General features: G+C 38.3%; 1 protein-coding gene and 1 pseudogene across 1 annotated transcript in view; one reads left to right on the top strand and one right to left on the bottom strand.

The window, feature by feature from the left end:
- The window catches only part of SLC41A2 (solute carrier family 41 member 2), a 102,807-nt gene that overhangs the window by 4,286 nt on the left and 85,150 nt on the right, over positions 1-13,371 (bottom strand). The gene's annotated exons all lie outside the window — the stretch shown is intronic.
- On the top strand, positions 957-1,554 carry LOC136130647 (large ribosomal subunit protein uL23 pseudogene; annotated as a pseudogene).

The following is a 13,371-nucleotide window of genomic DNA, read 5'->3' as shown; positions in this document are numbered from 1 at the left end:
ATAAACTGAAATGTCTATTGAAACAAGAAGGGCTAAGTTAACTCTTAGGTCATACAACTGAACACTTATATAGAAGCTAAAATGAATGAAAAAGAGGGACTTCCCTGGTGGCATAGTGGATAAGACTCTGCGCTCCCAATGCAGGGGGCACAGGTTAGACCCCTGGTCATGGAACTGGATCCCACATGCATGCCGCAACTAAGAGTTCTCATGCCACAACTAAGGAGCTGGCAAGCTCCAACTAAGGAGCCCTGGAGCTGCAACTAAGGAGCTGGCAAGCCACCACTAAGGAGCCTGCCTGCTGCAACTAACACCTGGTACAACCAAATAAATAAATATTTGAAAAATAAATAAATAAAATGAATGAAAAAGAGCTCCATGAATTAATATGAGTATGTCTCAAAAGCGTAAGGCTGAATGAAAAAAGCAGTATAAATAAATGATTCTAATAAGGTTTATAAATATTAAAAACAATACGTTATTTATAGATACACACATCTGTAGCAATAGTATAAAAATATGCATGGCAACGATACATACCAATTTAGAATGCTAATAACTGCTAGGAAGAGAATGAAATAAGACCAGGAAGGGATATCTAGGAGGCACCAACCATAGGTATGATTATTTTTATCGAGCATTTTGAAATAGTTGCTTAAATAATTTGCTAACGGTTGATAAAGCTGGGTGGTAATTACATGGTTATCTTATTTCCTATCATTTCCTGTACATTTGTGTTTCGTAATACAAAGTGCAAGCAGCTGGGGCAGTGGCAACTCACTGACCAGGGCTGCCTGGGCTACTACTTAAATACCTACCCAGGGGGATGCCTGAGAAAGGAAGGCAGTAAGTATGCCCTGTAGAATCCATGACAAGCTTGGACTTGTAAGGACCAAGTAGTGCTGAGGCTAACACCAAAGGATTATTTTAAAGTCTGTGAATGACTTTTCACGAAGATGGCGCCGCAGGGGAAGAAGGAAACCCCTGACCTCCCAAAGCTGAAGCCAAAACAAAGGCTTTGAAGGCCAAGAAAGCAGTGTTGAAAGGCATCCACAGCAACAAAAAAAGATCTGGATGTCATCCGCCTTCTGATGGCCCAAAACACTGTGGCTCAGGAAGCAGCCCACATATCCTCAGAAGAGCGCCCCTAGGAGAAACAAGCTTGACCACTACGCCATCACCAAGTTGCCCCTCACCACTGAGTCAGCCATAAAGAAAACAGAAGACAATAACACGCTGGGGTTCACTGTGGATGTCAAGGCCAACAAGCACCAAATTAAACAGGCTGTGAAGAAGCTCTATGACGCTGACGTGGCTAAGGTCAACACCCTGATCAGGCCTGACCGAGAGAAGAAGGCATATGTTTGACTGGCTCCTGACTATGAGGCTTTGGATGTTGCCAACAAAACTGGGATCATTCAAACTGTGTCCAGCTGGCTAATTCTAAATATAAAAGTTTTGACTATAAAAAAAATAAAAGTCTGTGAATGGAGTAAGCAAATTTCTGCAATCTCTCATCATTCTTTCAACTGTCCTGCCCAGGTGGGAGAATAAAGGGATGTATTCTAGAGAAACTGAATGGGAATGACTCAGGTCTCAAGGATACCAGACACTACGAGGTACTGGCAGAGGATGAGGATGAATTGGAAGTCGGCACAGTTAACAGTGGGATTCTTTCAGACCTTTATTTTGTTCCAAGAACAGAGGCAGGCGGGAGTATAACTCCCCAGAGAGGAGGCTAGATGTTCAAACTTGGACGGCTCCCCGTGAAATGGCCAACTACCCCAGATCCTCCAACAGTAAAGTGCCCAGTCAACAGCCTTCTCCCATCTCCAAGCTACTTAACCTCTCCATGCCTCAGGTGCCTTCCTGTACAATAGGGAAAACAATCCCTCTCTCATAGAGATGAGAGATGAGCATTAAACAGGGCAGAGCACTTAGAACAGTGCTGGACACATAGAAAGAACATAATAACTATTTGCTATGAATTAAAAGAAACCAGGTCATATATGACTAACAAGAATCTGACTTTTCAACAGCTGCACTAGTAGAAAACGGAGAATACCTTCAAAATCCTGAGAGAAGAGTAGTTCCAGTCTATGTCTGTGCCCAATTCATCAACTGAGTGTTGAGGGTAAACTACAGTCAACTTAAGACATGCAGGCACTCAGAAAAATTATCCCATGTTCTCTTTGGAACTTTCTTGAAAATGTTTTGATGCAAAATGAGGGAGAGAACCAAGAAAGAGAAAGACCTGAGATCCAGAAAATAGAAGTGCCAACCTAAGAGAGAGTGAGGGAAACCTCCAGGGGAAGAGCTGTGCAGTAGGCTGGCGACAGAGTCCAGACAGAGCTAGAGGGTGGACGGCTCTGGAAATGAAGTCCCAGGATAAAGGCAAATTGGTAAATTATCTGAAATAACAGAGTTGGGGGAAGGGACTAATTATAGGTGGGTGACAGTTGTGACGGAACACTTGAAAAAAATTAAGGATAGGGCTTCCCTGGTGGTGCAGTGGTTGAGAGTCCGCCTACCGATGCAGGGGACACGGGTTTGCGCCCCAGTCCGGGAAGATCCCACATGCCGCGGAGCGGCTGGGCTCATGAGCCATGGCCGCTGAGCCTGTGCGTCTGGAGCCTGTGCTCTGCAATGGGAGAGGCCACAACAGTGAGAGGCCCGTGTACCGCAAAAAAAAAAAAAAAAAAGATACATGCACCCCTATGTTCACAGCGGCACTATTCAAAATAGCCAAGACGTGGAAACAACCTAAATGTCCACTGACAGATGAATGATTAAATGCTCCAACCAAAAGACACAGACTGGCTGAATGGACATAAAAACACGACCCATATATATGCTATCTACAAGAGACCCACTTCAGACTTAGGGACACATACAGACTGAAAGTGAGGGGATGGAAAAAGATATTCCACGCAAATGGAAATCGGAAGAAAGCTGGAGTAGCAATTCTCATATCAGAGAAAATAGGCTTTAAAATAAAGGCTATTACAAGAGACAAAGAAAGACACTACATAATGATCAAGGGATGAATCCAAGAAGAAGATATAACAATTGTAAATATTTATGCACCCAACATAGGAGCACCTCAGTACATAAGGCAAATGCTAACAGCCATAAAAGGGGAAATCGACAGTAACACAATCATGGTAGGGGACTTTAACACCCCACTTTCACCAATGGACAGATCATCCAAAATGAAAATAAATAAGGAAACACAAGCTTTAAATGATACATTAAACAAGATGGACTTAACTGATATTTATAGGACATTCCATCCAAAAACAGCAGATTACACTTTCCTCTGAAGTGCTCATGGAACATTCACCAGGATCGATCATATCTTGGGTCACAAATCAAGCCTTGGTAAACTTAAGAAAATCGAAATAGTATCAAGTATCTTTTCCAACCACAATGCTATGAGACTATATATCAATTACAGGAAACATACCTGTAAAAAATACAAACACATGGAGGCTAAACAATACACTACTTAATAACCAAGAGATTACTGAAGAAATCAAAGAGGAAATCAAAAAATACCTAGAAACAAATGACAATGAAAACATGATGACCCAAAACCTATGGGATGCAGCAAAAGCAGTTCTAAGAGGGAAGTTTATAGCAATACAAGCCTACCTCAAGAAAAAAGAAACATCTCAAATAAACAACCTAACCTTACACCTAAAGCAATTAGAGAAGGAAGAACCAAAAAACCCCAAGTTAGCAGAAGGAAAGAAATCATAAAGATCAGATCAGAAATAAATGAAAAACAAATGAAGAAAACAATAGCAAAGAACGATAAAACAAAAAGGTGGTTCTTTGAGAAGATAAACAAAATTGATAAACCATTAGCCAGACTCATCAACAACAAAAGGGAGAAGACTCAAATCAATAGAGTTAGAAATGAAAAAGCAGAAGTAACAACTGACACTGCAGAAATACAAAGGATGATAAGAGATTACTACAAACAACTATATGCCAATAAAATGGACAACCTGGAAGAAATGGACAAATTCTTAGAAAAGCACAACGTTCTGAGACTGAATCAGGAAGAAATAGAAAATATAAACAGACCAATCACAAGCACTGAAATTGAGACTGGGATTAAAAATCTTCCAACAAACAAAAGCCCTGGACCAGATGGCTTCACAGGTAAATTCTATCAAACATTTAGAGAACAGCTAACACCTATTCTTCTCAAACTCTTCCAAAATATAGCAGAGGGAGGAACACTCCCAAACTCATTCTACGAGGCCACCATCACCCTGATACCAAAACCAGACAAAGATGTCACAAAGAAAGCAAACTACAGGCCAATATAACTGAAGAACACAGAAGCAAAAATCCTCAACAAAATACTAGCAAACAGAATCCAGCAGCACATTCAAAGGATCATACACCATGATCAAGTGGGGTTTATCCCAGGAATGCAAGGATTCTTCAATATACGCAAATCAATCAACGTGATACACCATATTAACAAATTGAAGGAGAAAAACCATATGATCATGTCAATAGATGCAGAAAAAGCTTTTGACAAAAGTCAACACCCATTTATGATAAAAACCCTCCAGAAAGTAGGCACAGAGGGAACTTACCTAAACATAATAAAGGCCATATATGACAAACCCACAGCCAACATCATTCTCAGTGGTGAAAAACTGAAACTATTTCCACGAAGAACAGGTACAAGACACGGTTGCCCACTCTCACCACTATTACTCAACATAGTTTTGTAAGTTTTAGCCACAGCAGTCAGAGTAAAAAAGGAAATAAAGGAATCCAAATCAGAAAAGAAGATTTAAAGCTGTGACTGTTTGCAGATGACATGGTACTATACATAGAGAATTCTAAAGACTCTACCAGAAAACTACTAGAGCTAATCAATGAATTTGGCAAAGTAGCAGGATACAAAATGAATGCTCAGAAATCTCTTGAATTCCTATACACTAATAAGGAAAAATCTGAAAGAGAAATTAAGGAAACACTCCCATTTACCACTGCAACAAAAAGAATAAAATACCTAAGAATAAACCCACCTAAGGAGAGAAAAAACTTGTATGCAGAAAACTATAAGACACTGATGAGAGAAACTAAAGATGACAGAAACAGATGGAGAGATATACCATGTTCTTGGATTGAAAAAATCAACATTGTGAAAATGACTATACTACCCAAAGCAATCTATAGATTCAGTGCAATCCCTATCAAACTACCAATGGCATTTTTCACCAAACTAGAACAAAAAATTTCACAATTTGTATGGAAACATAAAAGACCTTGAATAACCAAAGCAATCTTGAGAAAGAAAAACAAAGCTGGAGGAATCAGGCTCCCTGACTTCAGACTATACTCAAAGGTACAGTAATCAAGACAGTATGGTACTGGCACAAAAAAAGAAATATAGATCAATGGAACAGGATAGAAAGCCCAGAGATAAACCCATACACATATGGTCACCTTATCTTTGATAAAGGAGGCAAGAACATACAATGCAGAAAAGACAGCCTCTTCAATAAGTGATGCTGGGAAGACTGGACAGCTACATGTAAAAGAATGAAATTAGAACACTTCCTAACACCATACACAAAAATAAACTCAAAATGGATTAAAGATCTAAATGTAAGGCCAGACGCTATAAAACTCTTAGAGGAAAACATAGGCAGAACACTCTATGACATAAATCACAGCAAGATCCTTTTTGACCCACCTCCTAGAGGAATGGAAATAAAAACAAAAATAAACAAATGGGACCTAATGAAACTTAAAAGCTTTTGCACAGCAAAGGAAACTATAAACAGGATGAAAAGACAACCCTCAGAATGGGAGAAAATATTTGCAAAAGAAGCAACTGACAAAGGATTAATCTTCAAAATTCCAAGCAGCTCATGCAGCTCAATATCAAAAAACAAACAACCCAATCCAAAAATGGGCAGAAGACCTAAACAGACATTTCTCCAAAGAAGATATACAGATTGCCAACAAACACATGAAAGAATGCTCAACATCACTAATCATTAGAGAAATGCAAATCAAAACTACAATGAGGTATCACCTCACACCAGTCAGAAGAGTCATCATCAAAAAAATCTACAGACAATAAATGCTAGAGAGGGTGTGGAGAAAAGGGAACACTCTTGCACTGCTGGTGGGAATGTAAACTGATACAGCCACTATGGAGAACAGTATGGAGGTTCCTTAAAAAACTAAAAATAGAACTACCATACGACCCAGCAATCCCACTACTGGGCATATCCCCTGAGAAAGCCATAATTCAAAAAGAGTCAGGTACCACAATGTTCTTTGCAGCACTATTTACAATAGCCAGGACATGGAAGCAACCTAAGTGTCCACTGACAGATGAATGGATAAAGAAGATGTGGCACATATATACAATGGAATATTACTCAGCCATAAAAAGAAATGAAATTGAGTTATTTGTAGTGAGGTGGATGGACCTAGAGTCTGTCATACAGAGTGAAGTAAGTCACGAAGTTAAAAACAAATACTGTATGCTAACACATATACATGGAATCTAAGAAAGAAAAAAAAATGGGTTCTGAAGAACCTAGGGGCAGGACAGGAATAAAGACACAGACGTAGAGAATGGAGTTGAGGACATGGGGAGGGGGAAGTGTAAGCTGGGACGAAGTGAGAGAGTGGCATGGGCTTATATATACTACCAAATGTAAAATAGATAGCTAGTGGGAAGCAGCTGCATAGCACAGGGAGATCAGCTCGGTGCTTTGTGACCACCTAGAGGGGTGGGATAGGGAGGGTGGGAGGGAGACGCAAGAGGGAGGAGAGATGGGGATATGCGTATATGTATAGCTGATTCACTTTGTTATAAAGCAGAAACTAACACACCATTGTAAAGCAATTATACTCCAATAAAGATGTTAAAAAAAAAATGGATGAATTGATGTCTCCACAGTCTGTTTTAGCTCTAAAGTACAAGGGTAAGAAATCTGTGCTCATAAACCACATAGTGATTGCTCTCCTTATCTCTGCATTTCTTCCTCCATCCCTCCCACATTCTTAGTCTCATAATTTAATTTAAGTTCCCTTCCCATGCAATTTCTTTTTAAAGGTATTGTGATGACTTAAAGGTCAAGCAGGTTTAAATTTACTAATTTTTTTACAGGTTAACAAGGATATCAGTGTTTCCTTGGAACACTGTATAAATGAATTATTAAAAGCACAGTAAGTATCAGATACTTCTTAATGAAACATGCTTTATTTTCTAACTAAATGATTATTTAAGGAATGTATTCTTTTTTACTGGGAAAACACATCAAAAATCTAACCAAGCGTAGACTCTATTTTACATGGTCTGTTTGTTTTTTATGAAATATGCACAACTTCTTTGGGTAAATATACCTCCTTAAAAGGCAACTTTGGGACTTCCCTGGTGGCGCAGTGGTTGGGAGTCCGCCTGCCGATGCAGGGGACACAGGTTCGTGCCCCGGTCCGGGAAGATCCCACATGCCGCGGAGTGGCTGGGCCCGTGAGCCATGGCTGCTGAGCCTGTGTGTCCGGAGCCTGTGCTCCGCGGCGGGAGAGGCCACAGCGGTGAGAGGCCCGCTTAGCGCAAATAAATAAATAAATAAAGAGCGACCATGTCCGTTAAAAAAAAAAAAAAAAAAAAGGCAACTTTGTTGCTCCAGCTAATTATGCATGTTCTAGATGTATTACTTGGAATTTAAATAAATATATAAAACACACGAATATATATTTGCTTTGGATGATTGATTCTCTCGGCCAGCTCCTTCTCTGAGCTAGAATCAACATTCCCATCTACTAGCAACCCTTCAATGCCCCATTGCCAGTAACAGCCTTGTGTATCATGTGACGAAAGATGATTTCTTTGGGAGAGGAGTGCTTAGAAATATGATACAAATAAACACCAGGAATAGCAAATTAGTACATTTCTTCCTAAGTCTTACAAAAGCTGAATTCATTTTCCCTATAAAAATATGCTTCCCTAATCCAGTTTCCAGACTGCTAATGCTACTCATTAAAATCTAATATTTAAATATCAGCTAAGAATTTAGGATTATCAGTCAACAGGAATTCAGTCTACTCCTGATATACAGATAAAATGTCTTTTCTTTGGCCTGAATTATTTTTGTGAGGTGGCAGGTGGGGGAAGGTAGGAAACAAACAAACCTTATTTCGAGGAGTCCCTAATAATCACCAAACTTCCCAAGGAGTCCATGGCACAAAAATGGTTAAGACTTTCTGTCCGAAAGAAACCCTCAGAATGTGTTCAGGAGACAATATAACAATATTCACAGTCTTGATTTTTAATAGCAAAAAACTACAAACAACCTAAAAGTCCATCAAAAGAAGAATAGATGAAAAAATCATGGAATATTTATACAATGGAATACTATATAACTAAAATAGATGAACAACAGTTACCCATATGAATGAATCTCACATACAATGCTGAGCAAAAGAAGAAAGCCACTTAAACACAAATTCATTGATTCCATTTATAAATTTCAAAACCACGCAAAACTAAAACCATATATTTTTAGGTATCCAAATAAATACATAATCATAGGGAAGAGCAAAAACATTTTAGCCATACAATTCTGAATCAATAGTTTGCTTTGGGGAGGAGGGAGGAGCAGATAGGTAGCTTTAGAAGGTATAGGTACTAGGGTATTGGTAGTGTTATAATTCTTAAGCTGACTGGTGAGTGTCCTGGTGGTCACTGTGTTATTACTCTTTATACCTTGTACATGTCATTATTGTTTACCTATTCAATATTTAATATGCAATTAAAAATTTTTAAAGGGAATTCCCTGGTGGTCCAGTGGTTAGGACTTCACACTTCCTCTGCAAGGGGCACAGGTTCGATCCCTGGTCAGGGGACTAAGATCCTGCAAGCCGTGTGGCGTGGCCAAAAAAAAAATTTTTTTCTTAAATACAATAATTTTTGGCTGGGAGTTCATTAACCCTGGCCTAGTGATCCTCCCTCATGTGACCATGTCATTCTGTTCCAATCATGCAAAGAACTAGTGATAGCCAATGTCACTTAGTATTATGAAATGACAACCTGAAAATCAAGAAGAAAGTCAAACTGAAGACGTTTCTTAGTTTAGTAATAATAAGCAAAGAAGATGGAAATAAAACATATACAAACTGCTAGAGAAAACTAACATTTATTGACTATCTCTTACATGCTAAATAAAATTACTTTAATGCTGTTAATATCCATAGAATATTAAGGAAAGATGCAATCAGCAGAGATCAGGCCCTGAACAACTTAGGTGTTCCCTCTTCACGCTCTGCCTGTAGCCCAAAGATGGCTCTGCTTCTAATACCATCCCTTTTCAAGTAGGAAGACTTTGTTGCCCGGCAGAACATTTCACTGGAAAAAAGAATATTCATTCATTTAAAACTATTTATTGAATGCCTTTCTAATATATTACTCAAATTTGAGAAATAATTTTTTGAAGTAGCACACCAAAATATTTGTGGTGGTGGTCTTGAGTATGGGGATTATGGACAGTTTTACAATGATGAACATGTGTTGCTTTATGATAAGAAACAAAACTCAATAAACTAAAAAAATCCCCATAAAACAAGACCAAAACCCACTTCCTTGTCTAAGCTCAGCATGGAGGTCTGTTTTTTCCCTTTACTAGGTGAGATATCATCTCAGAGAACAGATTTAAAAGGATAACTTTGACATCTATAGGAATTTAGTAATGGCTCTTGCTAGAAAATGAAACTCCCTGAAAAAAATTTTAATTGCAGGTAAAAGGAAAAGAGTCAGAAATACAGCTCTGAACTTCTTTGACATAAGTAAACAAACCCTGAAAAGAAGACAACTTATTTTTATGGGAGGGGATAAAAGTAAGGGGCAAAGAAATAACTGAGATATTTGAAACCTAGAAAATCAATCTTTTCTTGATATTCGAAGGGTCTACAGTCATTAGTTAGAGACAGAATATGGAGAAGAGCAGAGAATAGAACTGGATGTACAAAGGCAAGGAGCATGCTTAACTAATTAACATTTTAGAAGAAGCAGCTATGAGAAGTGACAAGTGTGAAAACCCAGATATGATCAACCTGGACTTCTGTAAGGTTTGAGATACAGTATCAGACAAGGATTCATAACTATAACTACTGCTGCTGTTGAAATGCTAGCACACTAAGAACTCTATGCTAAGCGTAGAGAATAAAAGGATGTTGATTTGGAATCACAGAGAGAAACACATCTACATTAGATTTGATTGTTTGGCATATTTATACCTGTAAAAGTACAAATACTCATGAAAGTGAGCTGAGATCTACATAAAGAAGAGAGTTTGCAATTAAAAATTTTTTAGAAAAGTTAAGGCTTAAAAGAGAAGAGCAGCAAAAGAATAGACATATAAATCTATGGAAAAGAATACAATTTAGAAATAGACCCACATATAGTAAATTGGTTTTCGACAAACATACTAAGGTCACTGAAGGTGAGGAGGACAGTTTTCCCAACAAATGGTGCTGCAACACTGGGTATTCACATGGAAAAATATAAACCTCAATCTGTATTTCACGCCATATACAAAAGTTAACCCAAAATGGATCAGAGATACAAATAAAAGCTAAAACCAGAATACTTCTAAAAGAAAATATCCCTAAAACTCTAGGGATTGGCAAGCATTTCTTAGGACACAAAAAGCACTAACCATAAAGAAAAAATTGATAAACTGAACTTCATTAAAATTGAAACTTCTGCTATTAAAATATATGATTAAGAAAATGAAAAGACAGTGCACAGATTGGGAGAAAGTATTTCCAATGCCTATATCTGACAAAGGACTTGTATCCAGAATATATAAAGGACTCTTACAACTCAACACCAATTAAAAAAATGGACCTAAGATTTGAACTTCACAGAGGAAAGCATGAATGGCCAATAAATCCATGAAAAGATACTCCATACTATTAGTCATCAGGTAACTGGAAATTATGATCACCATGAGATTACCACCAATACACCCACGGGAATGGGTAAAGGTAAAAAGACTGACAATACTAAGTGATGGTGAGGATGTGAGGCACATGAAACTCTCAAGCTAATGGTAAGGCAGATGGTATAATCACTTTGGAAAACAGCTTGGCAGTCTCTTATAAAGTTAAACAAGCATCTTCCACGCGATCCAGTAATTCTACTTCTGGGTATTTACCCAAGGAAAATAAACACATATGTCTATACAGAGACTTGTACAGAGACTTGGATATACTCATCCAATAGAATGCTAAGGAGCAAAAATGAAACAAATTACTAATACATGTAACAATATGGATAAATTCCAAAAATATATGCTGAGTAAAACAAGGAAACAACGAGTACATACTTAGGTTCATTTATATGAAATTCTAGAAAAGGGAAACCTAATTTATGGTGACAGAGAACTGATCAGTGGCTGCCTAGAGCCAGGGATGCATGGGAACTGACTGCAGAGAAGCAGGAGGGAGCTTTTTGGGGGTGAAGGTAACGTTCTATACGTTGACTGTGGTGGTGGTTATATGGTTGTACACATATGTCAAGACTCATCAAACTCCACACTTTACATGGGTGTATTTTACTGTATGTAAATTATATCTTAATGTTATTTTCCTTTAAATTGCTTTTGTAGGTTGGAGAGGTCATCTTTGTATGTCAAGTAGCAGTGGAGCACACGGGAGGGGTTTGACAAATATCTGTTGAGCTTTTGAACCTGTTTAGAAAGGGAATGCCTAAATATATACAAGGACTCTGGTAGAATTTTCTTCCCAGCAACAGCCTAGAGCAGGAGTCAGCAAACTACAGCCTGTAGGCCAAATTTGGCCCACCACCTGCATGGCCCATAAGCTAAGAACGATTTTTACATTTTTAAATGGTTGAAAAAAATCAAAGGAAGAATAGGATTTTGTAACCTGTGAACATGATACGAAATCCAATTTTCAGTGTCCATAAGTAAAGTTTTTTGGGGACCCAGCCATGTTCATTTATTTACATATTGTTTATAGCTGCTTTTGTGCTGTCTTGGCAGATTTGAGTACTTGTGACAGAGACCATATGGCCCGCAAGGCCTAAAATGTTGCTTACCTGGCCCATTACAGAAAAAGTTTGCTGATCCCTGCCCTAGTATAGAGCCTCTTCCCATCATCCTCCACTAATGAAATTACCAGGTTAAGTTCTTGACCCTTTTACTTATCCTGTGATGGAGTAGACATAACAAAGTCTTTGAAGTAATACAAATCTAAGTTCAAATTTTATCTACTACTTAACTACTTCTATTACTTGGGCAAATTTTTAACGCTTTCAGTTTTTATATTTGTCACTTGAGAAGTAGGGAAGACAATACATATCTCAGAGGACTGCTCAAAGGATTATATGAAATAATGTGAATAAAATACATATTGTCTGGCAGTTAACAGACATCATAAATATTAGTTCATATTGTCCTTCTAAATGAGCCATTTAAGAACAGTGGGTTGTCAAATGGGGCAGAGGAAGAAAAAGAATCTGATCACCCACCAAAGGTTACTGTTCCCTACTTGGCCTCAGTTCTACTCTGGCAGAAGTTAGTTATCAACCTTCCTTTACATTTTTTTTTTAAGCTCTTAATGCCTATTTCTATACTTAATATAAATGCAATCACGTATTATGTGCTCTTTTTGTGTCTGGCTTCAACCTTAGGTTTGTGGGATTCACAATATTGTTGTGAATATACTGTTGCATAAAGGTGTAGATCATTCATTACCCTTGCCCTATTCATTGTGAAACTTTACTTTTTAAAATAACGTTAAAGTTTAGCATTCTGATCAAAAAGAATAAAATACCTAGGAATAAACCTACCTCAGGATGCAAAAGACCCGTACTCTGAACACTAGGATGCTGATGAAAGAAATCGAAGATGACACAAACAGAAGGAAAGATATATCATGTTCTTGGATTGCTTAGAGGAATCAATATTGTCAAAATGACTATACTACCTAAGGCAACCTTCAGATTCAATGCGATCCCTATCAAACTACCAATGTCATTTTTCATAGAGCTAGAACAAAAAATTTTTAAACTTGTATGGACATATAAAAGACCCCGAATAGGACTTCCTTGGTACCAAAAAAAAAAAAAAAAAAAGACCCTGAATAGACAAAGCAATCTTTTTTTTTTTTTTTTCTGTGGTACGCGGGCCTCTCACTGTTGTAGCCTCTCCCATTGTGGAGCACAGGTTCCAGATGCGCAGGCTCAGCAGCCATGGCTCATGGGCTCAGCTGCTCTGCGGCATGTGGGATCTTCCCTGTCTGGGGCAAGAACCCGTGTCCCCTGCATTGGCAGGCGGACTCTCAACCACTGCG

The sequence above is a fragment of the Phocoena phocoena genome, chromosome 11 (genome assembly GCF_963924675.1).
Source record: "Phocoena phocoena chromosome 11, mPhoPho1.1, whole genome shotgun sequence".
In the NCBI taxonomy this organism is placed as follows: Eukaryota; Metazoa; Chordata; class Mammalia; order Artiodactyla; family Phocoenidae; genus Phocoena; species Phocoena phocoena.
The sequence above is the reverse complement of the archived record's forward strand: the minus strand, read 5'-3'. Positions and strand labels throughout refer to the sequence as shown.